Below are 10,015 nucleotides of genomic sequence, written 5' to 3'. Positions count from 1 at the left end.
AAGATAAATAAAACTTACTTTATCTTTTTAAAGATTATTTTATGGATTTGAGCTTATCACTTATTACTGATAATACTTAAGGTGTGTCCTTTGCCTAATTTAACAAAACTATTATAGCATGGAATTAATACTGGGGAGAGGGAGGAAAAAAGTGGGAAAAATGAGGATGGGAATGGAAAAAAATCTCTCCGTTGACTGCAATTCAGGTTTGTCACTTAGGCCTCTGCTAAAGTAATGCTACAGACAGGAAAAAAGCCATAGATAAATACTATAATTTTGGAGTTAAATAATTTCAAAATAGTGTCTCAAACCCTACTACCGTGCAATAAATTAAATATATAAATTTTAAAATCACAGATAGTTAGACATTTTTATTCTTTCAGTCTCCAAATCTAATGTATGCTGCTAAGATTACAAATGGGTCATTAATAGATATGTTTATTCATTGATTTATCGTAGATGAACTGGTGTCAGTCCATGTCTGCTGCAACAAAAGTTTACTTCACTATTCTAAGAATCACTTTATACCTTCTCAGTTTTTTTGTTTTTTGTTTTTGTTTGTTCATTTGTTTTGTTTTTTACCAAAACATGATGTATCATAGGTCTAGGTGGGATGGCAGCATTCCTATTTTTTTAAAGACCTCTCAGGCACCATCGATGTTCAAGGAACTACTTTCAAGGAAAGCATGACTCTTCTAGAACGCTTGTGCTAAAGGTTCAAGAAGATTGAAAAGCATTTACTTTTTGGTATGTGATAGCTATTTGTGGGTAACATTTTTTCCTGCCTAAGTAAATGATCAATTCTCAGTTCTCTTTATACTTGGCATTTTCTCAATAGTTTGTCTGGACATGTAATAAAATTGTTCTTCAAATTGTAAGCATGCCAAGAGGGCCTGTTGAGGTCAGCTTCTTGCTCCTCAGGTCACAAGGATTGTCTGGGATTTGATGTTTACATTTGCAAAGTTTCATGGTGTTGCCATGAGCATGGGAGACAACAGGTAACTGAGATCAAAATGCCATCTAAGAATTAAAGGAACTAGGTGTGGAACCATACACCTCTGTTACTTGCTCTTTTCATTGTAACTTTTTGGACAAAGAATCAAAGTTATTTACCACTTCCCAATTTAAATAGGAAATGAGACATAATAAATATTCTATTTAGGAGATTTGAATGGGAAATGCTAATTTTATGTAATTGTGTGAGGTGTATGTCTGTGCATATGTAGGTGTGTGTTTATAAAGAGGGCTTTAGTAAACTAGACAGTCAGGGAAAATTTCATAGCGGTTGTATAATTGATTTGGATGAAGCTTGTATTATCAAAGCATCATAGAGAAATTTTTTGTTGACCCTACCCTTTTCATGCAAAAGTATTTTTTTGAATGTATTTTTTATTCTTTCTAAGATTCTTAGTTACATAAAAAAATATAAGGGACTCCCACATACCCCACTCCTCCCATCTCCCACCCTTCCCCACATTAACAATTTTTTTCAATAGCGTGGTATATTCATTGCAATTGATGAACACTTTGGAGCACTGCCATTAAGCATGGACGATACTTTACACTGTAGTTTACACTCTCTCCCACTCAGTTCCATATGTTATGGCAGAATTTATAATGGTCTGTATCTGTCGTTGCAATGTCATCTAGGACTATTCCAAGTCCTGAAAATGTCCCCAGGTTACACTTCTTTTTTCCCTCTTCCAGCAAGGGTATCCATGCAAAAGTATTTTGGACAAAAGGAAGAGTTCCTTCTTTGGTACATTTTTAAATAATAGTGCCGTGATCTGCACAGGTGAATTGACAACCTGAGGGGAGGCGATGAGAGCTGAAGAAAGACACATAGAGACAAAGACAAGATTAGAGGGGGCCAGGTGGTCCAGGGCTAGCTGATGGCAAAGCCAGGGCCCTGAGCTGGCACTACAAACTTTATTTAAATCAGTTAACTAGGTCATTCTTCTCAGAGCAGGGGCTATCAGGTATGAAGTTCTTTGAGGAGAGTTTTCGTAGAGTTTCTTCTTATCAGGATAGAAGCTCCTTTCTGTTTACTTACAGGTACAGTCATGTTTGACCACACCCTCACCACTCTGCACACATTGATTCTCCCTAGAAACATAGCTTGAGCCCTGCACATTACTTGAGGGACCCCTACAAATAGTCACAATTTTCTTTTGCATTTGACATGAATTATATATCCTTTTCACAAGTACTGGAACACTTAACACTAACTGACATCCATCATCTTCTAGAAATCTCATCCCAGTTGGCCTCCTCAGTGACCTCCTTCCATTAATTCCCCCAAGATGGCTCCCTCGTCTGTTTGCTCATTGTTTTTGCTTGTTGTTTGTGCTCATTTTTTTTCTCATCATCTGCTCATTGTTTTTCACTAATTGTCTTCTCATTGTCTGTTTTTTACTTTAGGAGACACCAGGAACCAAACCTGGGATCTCCCATGTAAGAGGTCAGAGCTCAACTGCTTGAGTCACATTCACTGCCTGCTCTTTTTTGGTGTTTTGTGTGGGGTTTTTTGTCTGTTGTATGCTCATTGATTTTTGGTTTTTGTTTTTGTCTTCTTTAGGAGCCAATGGGAAACGAACCCAGGACCTCCCATATTGGAGTGGGTGCTTAACTGCTTGAACCACATCCGATCCCCCACATTCTATTTAGTTTTGTCTTTTTCTCTTCTCTTTAACCCCAACCTCTTTCCTCTTATTGTTTTATTTTGGTTTTCTCCCTTGCATCCTAGCTTAAAGATGTAGAATTCTCTCCCATAATATACACTCTTTCCTTCTCCATTTTCCCTTCTTTTTTTCTGGCTCCTTTTTCTTTTCCTAAACATTAAATTTTTTTCTTGAAGATTCTGTTGCAAGCTGTTTCCTCCTCTCACTCTACACTAAAAACCTTGTGACTTAAATTACTCATTACTCTATGTTTATAATTCCTTTATATTGCCTCTCTATGTGCATTTCAGTCCCATACACCCCACTGCCTACTCTATTTTTATGATCAAATGTTCCACAGGCATCTCAGTCAGATCCATCATCTACCCCAAACCAGCTCCTCCTGCTGAGTTCTCTATCTCAGTATATAGTTATATAATCATGCCTTGCCTCTCTCTATTCTATTAACCACTAAGTCATGGTGATCTACCTCCTGAAAAATTCTTGGAACCACATGCTTTTATTTGGCACTGTTATACTGCTGTTGTTCAGACCTGCCATCTTGAGTGCCTCCATATGGCAAGCACTGCTCTAGGTGTTTGGCATATATCAGCCCTATGGAAGAAGATTCTAATGGGAGTAAACAAACAATACATATAATGCGACCGACATGGTAGATAAGTAAAACATAGAAAATTAGAACATAATAAATGCTATAGAAATAATTTTTTTATTTAATTTTTTTAAAAAAGAAGAGGGTAGGAGCACAGCCATTAACCAATTGCCTCCAGTTAAGCCATTTCCTTTGGAAAATATCTCTGTTTCCCTGTAGATAATAACTGCTGACTACAAGGTTTTTAACTGTAAATGTTTAGTTTGCTTCTATTACATTCCTTGTTATCTTACATCTTGCAACATTACTGTAACTGGTAACTATATATTTACCCCACCTTGCTTTTTATGTGTCTTTATTTTTTTAATATTACATTCAAAAAATATGAGGTCCCTATATACTCCCCATACCCTCACCCCACTCCTCCCCCCATAACAACAATCTCCTCCATCATCATGAGACATTCATTGCATTTGGTGAATACATCTCTGAGCATCGATGCACCTCATGGTCAATGTCCACACCATAGCCCACACTCTCCCACATTCCCTCCAGTGGGCCAGGGGAGGACATACAATGTCCGGTAACTGTCCCTGCAGCACCACCCAGGACAACTCCAAGTCCCGATAACCTCACCTTGCTTTTGTCAGATCTTGTAGACCTTTTGATTAACTTAGTTTCCTGATTTATCTTCTGTTAATTGAACTATTTTACCACTCTGCTGTCCTGTAACTACATGTTTGCCCAGATTGTCACCAGATTTTGTCTAGGTTCTTGACTATGCTACAGAAATGAATTTCAAGAACACATCAGGTTAGTTAGGCCGGTAATTTATTAAGGTAGGGAGGGAAGAGAAATGGGAAAAAATAACAGATCTTGGGTACCAGGTAGAGAGGAAGGAGCTGAAAAGTGATCAAGTAGGCTGACTGACAGACTAGAATGTCCCATTATAGATTATAAGTGCCCAGATTTTACTGTATTGATCCAGGTGGGGATGAAGAAGGCCAGAACGGGGGCGTCAAGGCAAGAGAGCACAAGAGCTAGGTTTGTCCTTTGCCCTTGCTTTTTGAACCATTAATTATCCTGTGCTTTTGCTAATGGCATGGGAGGAGTTTCAGCTATTTGCTGTTTTGATTGATTATGTCGCCATCAATCCCCCAGGAGGGCCCAATAATAAGGCCCCTGGAGAATACCCAGGGCTTCTCCTGCTTCCAGAGGAAATCTCAATCCACACTGGATTTCTCACAAGTATCTTCCAGCAGCCATCTTGGGGGAGGGGTACCAAATAATACGTGGATTTCCAGATCCATCTATTGATTCCCTATCTTACTAGCCTGCTTCAAGATGGCTTCGTTTTTTTGAGATCTCATAGCCCATTTGTTTAGCTTTGTTTCCTTACTTGTTCTCATATGTTAATTGAAGTATTTACAACCTTGTTGTAACCTGCAATGCAATGCTTATCCCAGCTGGCTTTTGTCAATCTTTTAGAGCTCCTGGGGTCTGCACTTACACACTTCCAATTAAACAAAATCAATCAATATCCATTAAAGTAACTATCTCCACCTCCTTTTGCTTAAATCCCATAAAAAACTCTGAATTCATTAGAATGGTAGAGACAGATTTGAACTTGTTCATTTAGCTCCTGTCTAATTAGCAGGAATGGAATAAATCTCTTTTTCTATTCAAAACCTTGGTGTCACAGAATTGATTTTTTTTAAAGATTTATTTTTTTATTTCTCTGCCCTCCCTCCCCCTTGTTGTTTGCACTCACTGTCTGCTCTCTGTGTTCATTCATTATGTGCTCACCTTTTTTATTTTTTAGGCAGCACTGGGAACCAAAGCCGGGACCTCCCATGTGGGAAGGAGGGGTCCAACTGCTCCCCAGTTGTGTCTCTTGTTGTGTCTTTTCATTGTGCTATCTTGTTGTGTCAGCTTACCACACCAGCCCATTGCACCAGTCCACTGTCTTGCTCATCTTCTTTAGGAGGCACTGGGTTCCAAATCTAGAACTTCCATGTAGCAAGTGGGCACCCAACTGCTTGAGCCACATCCACTTCCCAGAATTGATTTCTTCTGCATGCCAGGCAGTGAACTCATTTTGTCTGGCTGTTGTAGAAGTTGAGAGGTTTAATTATTTGTGTATAGAAAGGCCAGGACTCAGGAATAATTTTGGGGAAGGAAAAATAATTTATTTATGATTTTATTTATGAGTCAGGCTGGAGCTTCTTTCCAAAATCCGAGCCCTGAACAAGATTTTTGAGTTCCTTTTAAACAAAGGAAGGGTCAAATGTTATTTTGTTTCAGTGCTCAATAGGCTTGAATTAGCATATATCTTTCACATCCTCGGCAAACTTTTAGCATGGACTTTATACATTTTAGATAAGCTTTTGGCACATTTGGTTTGTATTTTCCCTGAATATTTAAAGTTTATAGTGTTTGCGTTGCTAAACTGTTTCTCTAGGACTGAAGTTGTTGTCATAGTTACCAAGGGCATTTCTCACTGTTGCAAACACACTGCTCAGAAAACACACAGCTCAGTTATTTACGAAAATATGAAGAGCGCCCTCCCCCATAGCCCAAATTATTGCCCCTCTTATGCCAAAGCTTAACAAGTTAACAAGTTAAGCTTTGGCATAATTATTGTTGGAGGTATGAGGTGGATGACTATTTTCATAGATTACTTCACTTATTAATATTTAGTGAGGACCTAAAGACAAAGTTTCTAGGTAGCATTCAGGGTTTATTTTGTTTTTAGAAGTTTTCGTCCTGGACAGTAGAATAACTGTGGAGGTGGACCCGCCTGCAGTTATTCTGGGGCCAGTAGCACTCATGTGGATTTTCAGTTAGGTTTTAGATTTATTAATTTTATTTTATTTTAAAAGTGTTTATACCTTTAATTTTAAAGGGGTGATGAACGGAGACGGTTTTGTTCGTAAGTATTTTTTGCTGGCCATGGGTTGTAGTTATTACCTAACAAGGTATAAAACCTTTATTTTATTTTGCTGGAGAAAGATGGATTTGGTATTTTGTACGAAGCTAGATGATGTTTTTATATGGTTAATTGAGGGAAGGCCCGACAGTGCAGCCATCCAAGCCATGAGACTTGCAGTACAAGACACAGGACTATGAGTAAACTCATGGATGGTAGTTAAAGTGCTGAGTCATGGGGCAAGGACAAAGCGCATGCGCCAAGCCACCATTTTGTCTAGTAAATCTATAGTTACCGTATATAGACATATTGCTGTCCCAACCAAGCAGATAATGTTTCCGCATTCACCCTCTATAACTCCTGTCCACTACCCCCTCCCCGGACTCACTCGCAGACAGCACATAAGCCTGGGCGCCCTGGCTCCCCCGCTTCTGCTAATAAAGCTGTCTACTTCTCCTGGCCAGTGGCTTGCCTGAGTTTGTAGCGCAGTTCCCCTTCACTGACTAGCAACCCCGGCCAGCAGTCCCCGGCACACAGCTGGTGAGGTGTGTCGACAGCCCGCTGCTCACGAAGACAGTGCGAGGAAGGCTTCTAGCAGCCACTGCAGCCGCAGCAGCGGAGAAAGGGAAACTAACATCCGTGCCAGCAGCACTCCACCCCCCGCCCGCCAGCATATGGCGCCCAAAGTGGGCCCCCCCCCACCTTCTGAACCTTTGCCTCCCATCGTCAGGACCTGGAAGACCCCATTGCCTCATCAATACCGTGTGTTTCCCGTGAGTTGCCCTGCCCGCATCATGGGCAATCTTTCTTCCTCTACTCTCTCTCCCTCTGCGCCACCTGCAGGAGCCTCCGCTTTCTCAGAGTGCCACCCTTCACCTCTAGATGATGATGCTGATTCAGAGAGGGACAACACCGTCCCCCTCAAACCCCTGCGCCCAGGGCCTCCTAAGTATGCTTCTGCTGACACATTTGGCCCCCGCCGTCCGACTGTGCTCGTCCATCCGCCCCTCCGCGAGTGCCCCCGCCCCGGCACCTGTAACTTCCTCTTCTTCCTCTTCCTCTGGGCGCTGCCTCACCGCCCCACACCGCCATGTCTATCCGGTAGTTACTGCTGTAGATGCTGAGCATCCTATAAAATGGACCCCTCACCACTCGAAAACTATTTCCACCCTGCGTAAGGCAGTTCAAGAGGACGGTCTACACAGTCCTTATGTTCAAATGCTTTTAGACAATATCGCTTTTCAAACTAATTGCCCTATTGACTGGAAAAATATAGCTCGTGCCGTTCTCCGCTCTAGTGACTTTCTCACTTGGAAGGCGCTTTTCTTTGATGAAATGGAGAGCCTTTTCCTCTGTACCAAAGGCAGCAAGTCTAAGGTTCCTCTTAATGCCCTCGGGGCAAACCTCAACCCTGAGGCCCAAATAAACCAGGATGATAATTGCTTCAGCAAGGTCTGTAATTGTGCTATGGCTGCTTTACATACAATTACTACTCTGTGAGTTCCCTGGACAAACTGGCTGTCATTTCCCTCAACATCGGCTTATTGCCAGCTTGCTCACCCTTCCTCTTGCCTCTTTGCCGTTTGCCTTCCCTGCTTCAAAACCCTTTCCCAACCAGCCCGTTGCATTCACAGACGCAAATTCCTCCCGTAGCGCATACATCCTCAAACGATTCGGTCACGAAGATGTTTCCTGGCTGTACCCTCATGTTGGGTCTGTCCAACTCCGAGAGCTCTATGCAGTCTACAACCTCCTCCTACATCATCAGAATATCCCTCTTAACATTTTTTCCGACAGTGCCTATGTCGTCCACACTGTAAAACTCTTGCCGCTTGCTGTCTTTGCCGCCAAACCAAATGCACTTGATTCTCTCCTCCAGGCTACTCAGCTTCTACTTGAAAATAGGAGACGCCCATGGTACATTCAGCATATTTGTTCCCACACAGGACTCCCAGGACCCCTATCCGCCAGAAACAGTGCTGCAGACCATCTCCTCATCGCTTCCATGTCACCTATAAGCCAAGCTGTCTCCTTACACTCTCAGTTTCCCATGTCAGCTTCAGCCATTCGCACCTTGTTTCCCCAACTCTCTCATTCTCAGTGCAAACGGGTTGTTCCTGAGTGTGTGCCTCCTGTTCTCCTTTTCTTCCACTAGGTCTGCTCCAGCCCTCTGGCGTCAACCCTCGAGGTCTCAAGCCTAATTCTCTTTGGCAAATGGAGGTCACCCACGTCACCCACTTCGGCAAACTAAAGTATGTTCATCTTCTAGTTGACACTTATTCCCACTACACTTATGCTGTCGCTGCTGCAGGCGAAACAGCCTGTCATGCCACATCGGCTCTATTACAGGCAATACTTGTCATGGGCGTTCCTTGGAAACTAAAAACAGACAACGGTCCATGTTACACTTCCAAACCATTGCGTACATTCTGTTCGTCCTGGAACATTTCCCATGTCACTGGCCTCCCTTACAGTCCTCAGGGACAGGCCATCATTGAGTGTGCGCACCTCACCTTTAAAGCCTTGCTTCAAAAGCAAAAGAATAACACATTGGGTATACCTACGCCTACCCCCCACACTGCCATTGCTCATGCTCTTATCACCATGAATCACTTAACCTTCTCAGTCCATGGACAATCACCTGCACAATTACATTGGGCAGGTCTCCAGCCCCCCCATTACTCCTCTCCCACTAGTCCACTGGAAAGACCCACTCTCAGGCGAGTGGAAAGGGCCTCACCCCTTATTAACACAGGGAAGAGGCTATGCATGTGTCTTTCCAGAATCTGCAGATCAATCAATCTGGGTTGCTGCACAGCTCATCCGACCTGCTCCAGTTCAAGCTGATGACCACCAACACCACACCAACCTACACCACGGCGACTCCTCCAACTCAGCAGCTGGCAGCACTGATGCTCAATGACACCAACCACACCACCACACCAGGAGGAGGCCCTGTCCGACAACGCAGATGCCCTTGTCAAAGACAACCACCCCCCTTTTGTCCAACGAGCCTTAGCGAAATTTGCTAGTATGTTCCACCCTGAAACCCTATTCAGTTATCTCATCATTGGTTGCCTTGATTATCTTAGTAATTATCATATGGAGATACTCCCACAAAAAACAAAAAACTCTCCACACCTCCCTCACCAAAATACAACTAATTCAACTTGCTTTATTTAATAAAAAGGAGGGAGATGAGGGAAGGCCCGACAGTGCAGCCATCCAAGCCATGAGACTTGCGCTACAAGACACAGGACTATGAGTAAACTCTAGCCCCCACATGCCCTTGAGTAAACTCAGGGATGGTCTTTAAAGCGCTGAGTCACAGGGCAAGGACAGTGCGCATGTACCGAGCTGCCACTTCATCTCCTTCCGCCATTTTGTCTAGTAAATCTATAGTTACCATATATAGACATATTGCTGTCCCAACCAATCAGATAATGTTTCTGCATTCACCCTCTATAACTCCCATCCACTACCCCCCCCCCAAACTCGCTCGCAGATCGCGCATAAGTCCACGCACCCTGGCTCCCCTGCTTCTGCCAATAAAGCTGTCTACTTCTCCTGGCCAGTGGCTTGCATGAGTTTGTAGCGCGGTCCCCCTTCGCTGACTAGCAGCCCCGGCCAGCAGTCCCGCGAAGGCGGTGGGAGGAAGGCTTCCAGCAGCCACCTCGGAGTCGAAGAAAGTGAAACCAACATCCGTGCTGGCGGCAGCCCCCCCTCCCCCGCCGGCAGTTAATAAGATGTTTATTTTGAAAGAAATAAACTTAATTAAAATTTTGGAATAGCCATTTTTAAAAGAGGATATTG

Source organism: Dasypus novemcinctus, chromosome 20 (assembly GCF_030445035.2).
Source record: "Dasypus novemcinctus isolate mDasNov1 chromosome 20, mDasNov1.1.hap2, whole genome shotgun sequence".
Taxonomy (NCBI): Eukaryota; Metazoa; Chordata; class Mammalia; order Cingulata; family Dasypodidae; genus Dasypus; species Dasypus novemcinctus.
The sequence above is the reverse complement of the archived record's forward strand: the minus strand, read 5'-3'. Positions refer to the sequence as shown.